A 12,913-nucleotide genomic window follows, 5' to 3' on the forward strand; every position below is an offset into this window, starting at 1 on the left:
CTGGCGTGCTGCATTCCATGTGGTCACAAAGAGTTGGACATGTTACAAAGAGTCAGACTCGACTGAGCAACTGAGCATTGGTATCTAAAAACAAGTCCACCCCAGAGTTAAAGCCATCTGCTGTGGATTCATCATAACAGGCCTAAAACAGTGTTTGAGATTTAGAAGGTCAGGCACAGGAATTCTAGTCAGGATTTAGGGACAGATTTTACTTCAAGGGCAGGTCAGCTGCGTCAGGGAGCAACAGCTTCAAAGTGGGAGAAGGTAGGGCTTACATGTACTTGCCTCCTCTCCTCTTCTGAGCTGACCATTATTTCCCAACCCCAGGAAAATTTACCAGAATCTAATTTAATTACAGTGATTTTGAATTGTAGCAGTTTTAACTGTTACCATTTTTATACACAGTTATGGTTTATTAGTTGGAAGAAAGTTATGATTTGTATATTGTAGATACATAGCTGTATGTTACAGTTAATCTCTCTTCACAAAAGTTGTTGCAAAATTGATTGTAAATACCATTGTAAATAACTAAATGCTAGTATTCAGAGTTGTGGATTAAAATGTATTTTTCCCAATAAAAAAACAACAAAAAAAGATAACACCCAAGTTATAGGTTTACTGCCAGAGAAATACTAGTAGTATTTGTGTCTGACTTAGCAAATGTACTGTGGCATTTCTTCTTTTCCATTGGCGACATAGAATCTTTGTTCTCATATCCTATTTTGTATCAAAATAGGTGAACTGTGAACTTCCAGGTGTTCAAGCTGGTTTTAGAAAAGGCAGAGGAACCAGAGATCAAATTGCCAACATCCTCTGGATCATGGAAAAAGCAAGAGAGTTCCAGAAAAACATCTATTTCTGCTTTATTGACTATGCCAAAGCCTTTGACTGTGTGGATCACAATAAACTGTGGAAAATTCTGAAAGAGATGGGAATACCAGACCACCTGACCTGCCTCTTGAGAAACCTATATGCAGGTCAGGAAGCAACAGTTAGAACTACACATGGAACAACAGACTGGTTCCAAATAGGAAAAGGAGTACGTCAAGGCTGTATATTGTCACTCTGCTTATTTAACTTATATGCAGAGTACATCATGAGAAATGCTGGGCTGGAAGAAACACAAGCTGGAATCAAGATCACCAGGAGAAATCTCAATAACCTCAGATATGCAGATGACACCACCCTTATGACAGAAACTGAAGAGGAACTAAAAAGCCTCTTGATGAAAGTGAAAGAGGACAGTGAAAAAGTTGGCTTAAAGCTCAACATTCAGAAAATGAAGATCATGGCATCTGGTCCCATCACTTCATGGGAAATAGATGGGGAAACAGTGTCAGACTTTATTTTGGGGGGCTCCAAAATCACTGCAGATGGTGATTACAGCCATGACATTAAAAGACGCTTACTCCTTGGAAGGAAAGTTATGACCAACCTAGATAGCATATTCAAAAGCAGAGACATTACTTTGCTAATAAAGGTCCATCTAGTCAAGGCTGTGGTTTTTCCGGTGGTCATGTATGGATGTGAAAATTGGACTGTGAAGAAAGCTGAGCACTGAAGAATTGATGCTTTTGAACTGTGGTGTTGGAGAAGACTCTCAAGAGTCCCTTGGACTGCAAGGAGATCCAAATAGTCCAACCGAAAGGAGACCAGTCCTGGGTGTTCCTTGGAAGGACTGATTCTGAGGCTGAAACTCCAATACTTTGGCCACCTGATGTGAAGAGTCGACTCATTGGAAAAGACCCTGATGCTGAGAGGGATTGGGGGCAGGAGGAGAAGGGGACGACAGAGGATGAGATGGCTGGATGGCATCACCAACTTGATGCACGTGAGTTTGGGTGAACTCCGGGAGTTGGGGATGGACAGGGAGGCCTGGTGTGCTGCGATTCATGGGGTCACAAAGACTTGGACACAACTGAGCGACTGAACTGAACTGAACTGGCTATCCTATTAGTCCCTTATTTATTAGTTATATAGATTTGATGAAGGCTCACCATCTAGTTCATGAGAATTATCTTTTCTATCATTTTGAGATTTATGCTCTGATACACACACATACCAGAGAAGGCAATGGCACCCCACTCCAGTACTCTTGCTTGGAAAATCCCATGGACGGAGGAGCCTGGTAGGCTGCAATTCATGGGGTGGCTAAGAGTCGGACATGACTGAGTGACTTCACTTTCACTTTTCACTTTCATACATTGGAGAAGGAAATGGCAACCCACTCCAGCGTTCTTGCCTGGAGAATCCCAGGGACGGGGGAGCCTGGTGGGCTGCCGTCTATGGGGTCGCACAGAGTCTGACACGACTGAAGTGACTTAGCATAGCATAGCATACACACACACACACACACATATGCCCCTAGGAAAATAGAATCTTTCTCTTCTAAAGTGGACTGGTTTTCATTACATTAAAATAGCAAGTTCATGCCAAAAACACCTTTTCCTAGAAAAACATCTGGAATTTATATTGTGCCTATTCTCTCCCAAGCATTGGCTTCCCCCTCCCGATTTCTCCATCAGGGAGTCAGGAATTTAACACTGCATTTTTCATTCCTCCTTTGCCAATTTCTAAAAGTGATGTAACTGTGGTCAAGATGGGGGCTAAGATACCTAGTCTGAGAGAATACCGGGCGAGTGGACAAGGTCATGACATGGTCATCATGACCTTCTGAAAGCCCTCTACATTATGGGACATGCCTGCCCATCCTCAAAGAAGAAGCCAGAAACCCACCTTCCCAGTCTCCCTTATAGCCAGAGAGTAGACACATGGCACGGATTCCGCTGATCAGATGAAGACAAAGAAGATTCAAGGCAGAAGAGAGAGACATGCGAAACTGACAGCCTGCGAGTTCATTATGAGCAGGGGACTGCAGAGCCATGGGGCTTTCAGAAGCTGCTGGGGAGCCAGAAGGCGGCAGCCTTGTCTCTGTGCTCGGGGTCAGCAGTGGGAGCTGCAGGGTCTGTGCCCAGCACCTGAGATGAGCCTGCCTTGTCCCTGGTTATAACCTCCAATCTGATTCTCTGGCCTAGCAGTTCTGGGAGCCACTAAATAGACCTCTAGTTGACCAAAACATGTAAAGGGGATTCAGAACAAACCACCCTCAAAATATGCCACTTTATCATTTGATTCCTTTGAGGTGAAGACACTTAAGAAACCGCAGATGCAGGAAAGGCTGGCTGATGTCCCTTTTCTACCTAAACATAAAACTTCTCTTGAGAAAGGTGCCTTCCCTCTACCAGGAAGGGAAGAGTGATCTTATCACCAGCGACTACGAGTTGACACCAAAATGGAAATGTGCAAGCAAACCTACTGAAACCTACAGTATCTTCCAATACTTTTTTCCATATATTTTATTTGTTTCCTCCTTGCTTTGTTTTTTTAATGGAAGTATAGCTGATTTAGTGTTGTGTTAGTTTCTGGGGCACAGCAAAGTGATTCGGTTTTATATGTTTCTTTTTCATGTTCTTTTCTGTTATGGTTTATTATAGGATGTTGAGTGTAGTTCCCTGTGCTGTGCAACAGGACCTTGTTTATCCACTCCCTACATAATAGTTTGCATCTGCTAACCCCAAACCCCCACCCCATCCCGCCTCCGCCCACCCCCTCCTTGGCCACCATAGGTTTGTTTTCTGTGTCTGTGAGTCTGTTCTGTTTGCAGATAAGTTCATTTGCGTCCTGTTTTACATTCCACGTGTAAGTGACATCATAAGGTATTTGTCTTTGTCTGACTTACTCAGTATGATCATCTCTACGTCCATCCACGTAGCTGCAAATGGCATTATCTCATTGTTTTCTACGGCTGTGTAGTATCCCGTTGCGCACACACACGTACCCTATGTTCATTATCCATTCGTCTATCGATGGACATTTAGGTTGCTTCCATGTCATGGCTGTTGCGAACAGTGCTGCTATGAACACAGGTGTGCACGCATATTTTTGAATTAGAGTTTTATCTGGGTGTGTGTCCAGAAGTGGGATTGCAGGAACATTCCGTGTGTTTCCTAGTCACGGTCCCACAGTGTGAAGCCCCAGCCCAAGCCACTATGTCTTGTCATAACCCCAAAGTCACTCTTTGTTCAATAAGGATATGAGCTCTGGAGCCTAACAGCTTCTTCAGGTTTTTTATTTTCCTTTTGAAGACTCCCATGTGTACATGAAAATATAAAGTAAAATGTGCCTGCTTGTCTTTTGTTAATCTGTCTCATGTCAGTTTGATTCTCAGGCCCCGCCACAGGCTATAAGAATGTAGAAGGAAGCTTGGCCTGACTTACACTACAGGAGATTCTTTTGTTTGCAGTTCAGACCCATACCTGATCCAAACTGTGAATAAATGAGGTATGGGAATCTCAGAGATGTTTGGATCACAGACAGCTGGGTAGAAGGACAGGAATCTTCCCTGAGCACGTTCTAGAATATCAGTAATTTTTCACAAGACTGAGAAAAGCTTTGCAGTACCCATGTATTCCTTTGCTGACAATGACTGTAAACTTTTGTCCTATTACATAAGCAATATCTCAACTCTAATTATTCTTGAAGTTCCATCCAGCTCTTTGATTTCTTGAATCTCTGATGCTTCTTAACAAAGGCATACAGCTGAAGGTTATCTGGAGTCTGACTTGTATTCATCTTAGAAAAATAACAGTGAAATCTCTAGGGATTAGCATACTCACCAACTGGCATGCCAGCAGGAGTTGCAAATTAAAAAATATATATTCAAAAATTTGATGATCAGGAAATTACTCCTGAGATGAGTTTTCTTGCTATTGACTTCAAAGGAGGTTTTGTTAGGATGATGAAATGAAAATGATACATTATAACTTCATGGTTTCCATGAAAATTGAAAAGCAGCAGAAATATCTGTCTTTTTAGGTCAAGGAAGGACCTACCTGGAAAGAGAAATGTATACACTGTCACATCATGGAGTGGCTTGTTATGGGTAGTTATGGGGAGTAGAAGAATAGGGATAATGTTTCTTGACATTCGCTTTGGCTACAAGTTACAGAGACCTTCAACCCCTCCTGTTTACTGTTAAGCTTATTTTCCCTTTAAAAAAACATCTAGAAGCAGTTAATATATTGGCTAGCATATTGGCTTCACAGTAACACCAGGGACCCAGTCATTTTCTGACTCTCCACTCCTGCATGTTGGCCCCATCCTCCTGCCCTCAAGATGGCTGCCAGAGCTCCAGCCAACAGGACAGGCAATGGAAAAGGGCACCCACCTGCTGAGTCAGCTTCTTTAATGAGTTTCCCGGACACTTGTGCTGAGTAACCATTGGCTAAATCTGTGTCACACGAACACCAGATGCGAGAGAGCTTGGGAATTTTTTAAATCTGGGAATACAACTTCTTTAAATAACATCTGGGTTCAGTTAATAAGGAAGAAAGATGTCTCTTTACATAGAGTTTTCCTGAGGAACTGGCAGAGCTCTTCTTTTGACTTGTCCCTTTCCTCCTTGCTGCTGCCCCTTTATCATCTTCAACGTTTAAAAAATTTATCTTTTGAATTCTGTAAGAAAAAAGGGGCAGCAGAACCAATTTCTGCCCTATGTATTCCTTCCTCCCATCCCTTAACCGTTTCTACTATATAGGATCTGGGTTACAGAGACCCCCTGGGTCTCTTATCTAAGAGACAACAGAACAATCATAAATGCTGCAGGATTTGACATTTTAGAGCACTATGATGAAAGACCAGACTTAGAAATCAAGCACTTCAATTTAAAAATTGCATTTCCGTATCTTCTGAGATGAGGCTCCTGTACATACACATATAGATATATAAATGAATATTTTGAGCCACCCAAATTGAACTAAACACCCAAATTAACGGTGCTAAGTGGCTGGAATGCCATCAGAACGGACACTATGTACATTACATTTTATCCCCTGACGCCCTCCAAAAAAACAATCAGTTCACTCAAGTGTACATTACATTTTATCCCCTGACGCCCTCCAAAAAAACAATCAGTTCACTCAAGAATTGAATATGCATATTTTTTTAATGCTCCAACTTTAACAAAATGATACCATTTAATTATCTTCCAAAGAGCTTCTGATCCAAAAGACCCATTTTCAGAGTCCCCAAACTCAATTTAAACCAAGTGAGTTTTGGAAAAATAATTTTATTTTTAAAACGATCCTACAAAGGAGAAAAGGAAAGATATTCCCATTTGAATGCAGAGTTCCAAAGAATAGCAAGGAGATATAAGAAAGCCTTCCTTGGCAATCAATGTAAAGAAATAGAGGAAAACAACAGAATGGGAAAGACTAGAGATCTCTTCAAGAAAATTAGAGATACCAAGGGGACATTTCATGCAAAGATGGGCTCGATAAAGGACAGAAATGGTATGGACCTATCAGAAGCAGAAGATATTAAGAAGAGGTGGCAAGAATACACAGAAGAACTGTACTAAAAAGAGCTTCACGACCCAGATAATCACGAAGGTGTGATCACTCAGCTAGAGCCAGACATCCTGGAATGTGAAGTCAAGTGGGCCTTAGAAAGCATCACTATGAACAAAGCTAGTGGAGGTGATGGAATTCCAGTGGAGCTATTCCAAATCCTGAAAGATGATGCTGTGAAAGTGCTGCACTCAATATGCCAGCAAATTTGGAAAACTCAGCAGTGGCCACAGGACTGGAAAAGGTCAGTTTCATTCCAATCCCAAAGAAAGGCAATGCCAAAGAATGCTCAAACTACCGCACAATTGCACTCATCTCACATGCTAGTAAAGTAATGCTCAAAATTCTCCAAGCCAGGCTTCAGCAATATGTGAACCGTGAACTTCCTGATCTTCAAGCTGGTTTTAGAAAAGGCAGAGGAACCAGAGATCAAATTGCCAACATCCTCTGGATCATGGAAAAAGCAAGAGAGTTCCAGAAAAACATCTACTTCTGCTTTATTGACTATGCCAAAGCCTTTGACTGTGTGGATCACAATAAACTGTGGAAAATTCTGAAAGAGATGGGAATACCAGACCACCTGACCTGCCTCTTGAGAAACCTATATGCAGGTCAGGAAGCAACAGTTAGAACTGGACATGGAACAACAGACTGGTTCCAAATAGGAAAAGGAGTACGTCAAGGCTGTATATTGTCACCTTGCTTATTTAACTTATATGCAGAGTACATCGTGAGAAATGCTGGGATGGAAGAAGCACAAGCTGGAATCAAGATTGCCGGGAGAAATCTCAATAACCTCAGATATGCAGATGACACCACCCTTATGGCAGAAAGGGAAGAGGAACTAAGAAGCCTCTTGATGAAAGTGAAAGAGGAGAGTGAAAAAGTTGGCTTAAAGCTCAACATTCAGAAAATGAAGATCATGGCATCTGGTCCCCTCACTTCATGGGAAATAGATGGGGAAACAGTGGAAACAGTGTCAGACTTTATTTTTGGAGGCTCCAAAATCACCACAGATGGTGACTGCAGCCATGAAATTAAAACATGCTTACTCCTTGGAAGGAAAGTTATGACAACCTAGATAGCATATTCAAAAGCAGAGACATTACTTTGCCAACCAAGGTCCATCTAGTCAAGGCTATGGTTTTTCCTGTGGTCATGTATGGATGTGAGAGTTGGACTGTGAAGAAAGGTGAGCGCCAAAGAATTGATGCTTTTGAACTGTGGTGTTGGAGAAGACTCTCAAGAGTCCCTTGGACTGCAAGGAGATCCAACCAGTCCATCCTAAAGGAGATCAGTCCTGGGAGTTCATTGGAAGGACTGATGCTAAAGCTGAAATTCCAATACTTTGGCCACCTCATGGGAAGAGTTGACTCATTGGAAAAGACTCTGATGCTGGGAGGGATTGGGGGCAGGAGGAGAAGGGGACGACAGAGGATGAGATGGCTGGATGGCGTCACTGACTCGATGGACGTGAGTTTGAGTAAACTCCGGGAGTTGGTGATGGACAGGGAGGCCTGGTGTGCTGCGATTCATGGGGTTGCAAAGAGTCGGACATGACTGAGTGACTGAACTGAACTGAACAGTAAAATAATCCTTTCATGGGTGGGCAGGTCTATGGACTGTAAGACATGAATAGATTTTTTGTGTCCATCATCATAATCAGGATACAAAATGGTTTCATAATCCATTTCATAATCTGTGTAGCCCCTGCAGCCACCCTGTCTTCTGTCCTCAACTGTTGGCCACCACGGATCTAACCCCCAATCCCTCTAGTTTCTGTTCCAAGAACACCATGTAAATGGCATCATTCAGTATGTGACTTTTTAAGTCTGGCTTCTTTTGCTTAGCGTAAGTTTCATTAGAGGATGGTTTATACCAATAGTTTGGAATACTATTTGGCAACAAAAAGGAATATAGTATGGCTACACCAGTTTTTTGTTTCTTTGTTGCATCCACCAGTTGGGTGGATATTTGGATTGCTTCTACTTCTTGGCTACCATCAATAACAACGCTCTGAACATTCATATGCACATCTTTGTGTGGACATATGTTTTCATTTTTCTTGGCTTGCAACTGCAGGGTAGGCAGTGGTCTTGTGGAAAATATATGCGGGATATTTTGTTACTAAAAATAGTGTAAGAGTGCATGGTGGGGCCAGAATCAACAGTTGTCTATTACATTTAGCCAAGTTTTTTTGGTTTTGCCTTTTTAAAGAAATAAAGCCATTTTTGGTGTTTTACACTTGCAGTTCACCAACCCTCTTCCATATCTCACTCTCTGCTGGAGCAAAAACAGTTGGTTTTCTTGATTTTTGTTCTTGTGTTGAAGACATGTTGACCTGCCTCTCGAGAAGAATGTATTTCCTCTGTTTTTTCCTCCTCTTTTTTAATAGATTTAAGATGTAATATACTCATGCTACTGACGGGGGTTCCTGGCCTTCCCCAATCAATAGAAATTGATTGGATGCCAGACAAGAACTTCAGGCAAGGGTTAATTGGAGCCCCTGCTGCAGTCAGGGGCAGGGGGGCGTGGGGGAGTGGAGGGGAGGGGAGGGAAATTAAGTAACAGGCTCTCTTGGTCACTCCTCCAGGGTGGAGGGTTGGGGCTGAGCAACAAGCTGGTTCCTTATATGGGGTGAGGTAGGGGTGTGTCCAAGGGTCAGGCAGGAGGGGTGGCTTAGGTGGTTTGCCCACCCCTCTGGTGGTGTTGAGTGCAGGGGCGTGCATAGTCCCTGCTTTTGCTCCTGACATCGTGTTTTTTGTTCTTGGCTCTTCAGAAGTGGTTGTTGGTTTTTTTGGCCTTTTGATATCTTATTGTCCATAATTTGCTCCAACTGTGGATTCACGCATTTAGTTTTTGTTCTTTATAGTTTCTTTATATTTTGTTGCTTGAAGAGATGTTTGTCCAGCTGCACACACTGCAGCTAAAGGTCCCAGGTCCTAGCCCGTCTTACTCATAATATAGATAACAATTATGTAACTCAAATAACCCCAAATGGCACAGTTCCCAAGTCCCAGTGGTTCATTCCTACTGTTACTAGATTCTTGCTATGTCTAAATTTAGATCTCCTTTGATAAAACCATTAAAGTGTCCATCCCTAATGTCAGCACTTTTAAATGCTTCTTTCCCTTTCATCAGATTCAGTAATGGGGCAGTAGTTCTGACTTGCTGAAGACAGTCTCTATCTTATCTACAACACTTTTGATTTTTATTTTGTTTTGTTTGCCCAGAGGAATTTGAACACCAGTAATCTTTTGCATGTACATTTAGAGAAAGTCATGGGCTTTTAATGTGTCCGTCTATAGGACATTCTGGTGGAAGATACTGGGAATGTTAATCAGGATTTCAGTAATGTACAAGATAGAAATCTCCGTGGCTTAACATAACAGAAGTTTTCTCACATTTTATGTCCAAACATGGGTTGTTTGGGGGGCTCTGTTCATTGTAGTCATTGAGTGATCCAGTCTGAGGGAGGCTGTACCATCTCAATACAGACCCACCCTGACCACCACAGCGTAGGAAGGGAGCATGGCTCATCACCTTCCAGCTCCTACATGCATCTGCTTAGACTGGGCACCTGTCAGTTTCTCTCAGATTTCATAGGCCAGGAGTGGTCCCATGTCCGTGAGACTAAAGCAGGTAGGGAAGTCTGATCCTCCTGTGGATCTGGAAGAAGTGGAAGGTGAGGGATATTGGTGGACTTTGGCAATGTCTATCCAGAGGAGCAGGAGAGTGGGGAGGAAAAAATTGACTTAATAAATAACTTCACTCATGTGATGGTTTTCTTTTCGACTCTTTGAATCTCCTCAAATTATTGGTTCTCCCTGTTAATGGAGTGAAGATAAGTATCATTTGAGGTTGGGCATTTTTTGCACTCAATCTCTCCATAATCTTATTTTTGTCTGCATGAAAGCATTAACATACATTTTCTGGGCTCTGAGCCAAGATGAGTCATTTTGTCTGTTTCTCCGTCTCCATGGAGCCCTGGTCTTTGCCAGAACCAAAATGCAGCCCCAGTCAGGAAATGCTCCAGGGATCTTGAGCACCCCACTAAGCCTGGTGCCTGGTAACCCCTCTTGCTTACTTGGTAGAGCCCACTCTTAACTAATGCTCTGCCCCCCTCACCGTGGACAGGGCAAGGGGCCAGGGACAATGCCTCTTGGAATCTGAGAAGTCACGCTTGGGGCCATGCCCAGATCAACTTTTCATTGCCTGAGAAAAGAGATGGGCTTGGGACATTTCAATCTCCACTGGAGCCCTCAGGCATGCCTTTGTTATTACTGGGTGGGATTGTTGTAACTTACTAGATGGACGCACCCCCACCTTGGGCTGTGTGAAGATTAGACAGGGTGAAAAAGCAAAATGAGAATGTCAGATTTCTATTGGGGATTAAGAGGCACTCAACTCTAGCCAAGTTTTATTTTTTTCCATTCTAAAGCAGGGGAAAAAAGTGCACCCTGAATTCTCTCCTTCTCTGCAACATGCTGTAATTTTGTGATTTAGAAGGAAAAAAACCTGAAATCAAAAAGAAACAATTTGGCAGGATTTCTTTGCCTGAAATGTTTTAATTTTCTATGACTTTGAGGTCAGCACACCCAAGAGTTTCTAAGACTCATCTCTGGTGTGAATGAGGCATTGATCCTGGAGACAGAAGCCCCCTAAAAGTGAGAAATAGAAGAAAACACAGGCTATTAACCAGCCACAATTTATCCTATCAGCTATAAAAATTTGGTCAGAATATTTGCTGAGTAAAATAACCATGTTGACCGGATCTTCTTACACTGAAAAAGGCACTTCTGAATGCCCATAACTTCAGTGTAGAATCAAATAGTCATTCTCAACTATTTCTAGGTATAAACATTTTCACCAAAGAAAACACTTGATAAAAATTCAACTTGTGAAACAAACCAGAAACTGAGCTAGGATGGGGGTGGGCCCTGCTCTCAACCCAGACGAATCATTATGTCTGAATCTTGTAGATAGTTCACTCATTTTCAGAATCCTTGGTGCAGACTGGGGGTGGTGCCGCTCATTAGAGAGCATTTGAAAACACTTAGGGGAGATTTGGGGAGTTTTACTAACTGATGCTTGATGTCCTTTCCAGCCTTTGGTGGGGCCAGGGATGCTACTGTATGACCTGCAATGATATGACAGCCCTCAGGAGAAAGAATCGTCCTGCCTAAATGTCCATATAGCCTCCAGGAAGAGACATTCTTGCAGGGACAGGAGCTAAGGGTCACCAACCTCATTTCCCTCTCAGGAGGAGCATGGCACTCCTCCCACTGTAGAGCATGAAATGCCAGAAACATCTTGCCCAGCCTCTCCTGAAACCAGAAGTGGCTGTGGAATCCAAGTCTGACCTATGCAACAGAAGAGCAAATTTATTCTGGGGTCTGGCGAATCTTCTAGGAAAAACGTTCATCTTTCATAAAATGAATGCACAAGAAGAAATTCTGTTTCCTGGCTTTGAAAGCAGTTGGTTGAGGACAGCAGGGCGCTGGTTCCAGTGGCGCTGGAACTCCAGCCCCACCGTGTGAGAGTGAGGAGACAGGCTTACAAGGCAAGCCGATATGGTGAGAAAGGCAGAGCAGAAAGACGGATGTGGTTGAGCTGATCTAATCATTGCTTCTGTTAGGGGGACAATGAATCTGATTCCTTAGGTCTTTGTTAATGAGGTCTTTGACTACTGACGTTCAAACACATTTTAGTAGATACATTTCCCTACTTGAGATTCATCTAGAACCAGGGAGCAGAGCTCCAAGGAATTATTCCACACACAACAACTGGCACTTTGATTTTCACTAGGGTTTTTCTTATTGACTCAGGGTCTGTGTAAACCTCTAATTCCCTTGTAATTGATCTTCCACTTCTGCCTGGGGGTGATTATCTGTGTTCTGTTAAGTAGAGAGGGAGCTTCTGGTTATGAACAGACATTCTATACTTTAATTCTTCAGAATCTCTTAGGTCCACCCCAACACAAGCAAGAATACCCAGTGATAGGAGGTGACACTGAGATAAAGCAATTCTCCTTCTGCCTCACACCCACCCTCTCCCCTCCCCAGCACAGACTTGTGTAAGCCCTCAGTTAAACCAGGAGGATGGAAGCGTGTGCAGCGTCTAGTGTGAGGCGTTCTCCCCTCCCAGCTCCCCCTGTTATGCCCTCTGTTCCACCCCCAGAGATAGACCCACACTGCCTTCCAAGAAAACCCCACTACATTATAGGCAGACAGAGCCCCACTGGCCATTCTGCCAAGGCGAAGGGGACTGGCGACCCCAGAGACTATACAGTCCATGGAATTCTCCAGGCCAGAATACTGGAATGGGTAGCCTTTCCCTTCTCCAGGGGATCTTCCTAACCCAGGGACCAAACCCAGGTCCCCTGCATTGCAGGTGGATTCTTTACCAGCTGAGCCACCAGGGAAGCTGGGTAGAAAGCCACAATGGAGGAAATCTGATGAACTTCCAGGATGAGCAGACTGGGGGAAGGAGAGGTGGAGATGGGC

Source organism: Bos javanicus, chromosome 13 (assembly GCF_032452875.1).
Source record: "Bos javanicus breed banteng chromosome 13, ARS-OSU_banteng_1.0, whole genome shotgun sequence".
NCBI lineage: Eukaryota > Metazoa > Chordata > Mammalia > Artiodactyla > Bovidae > Bos > Bos javanicus.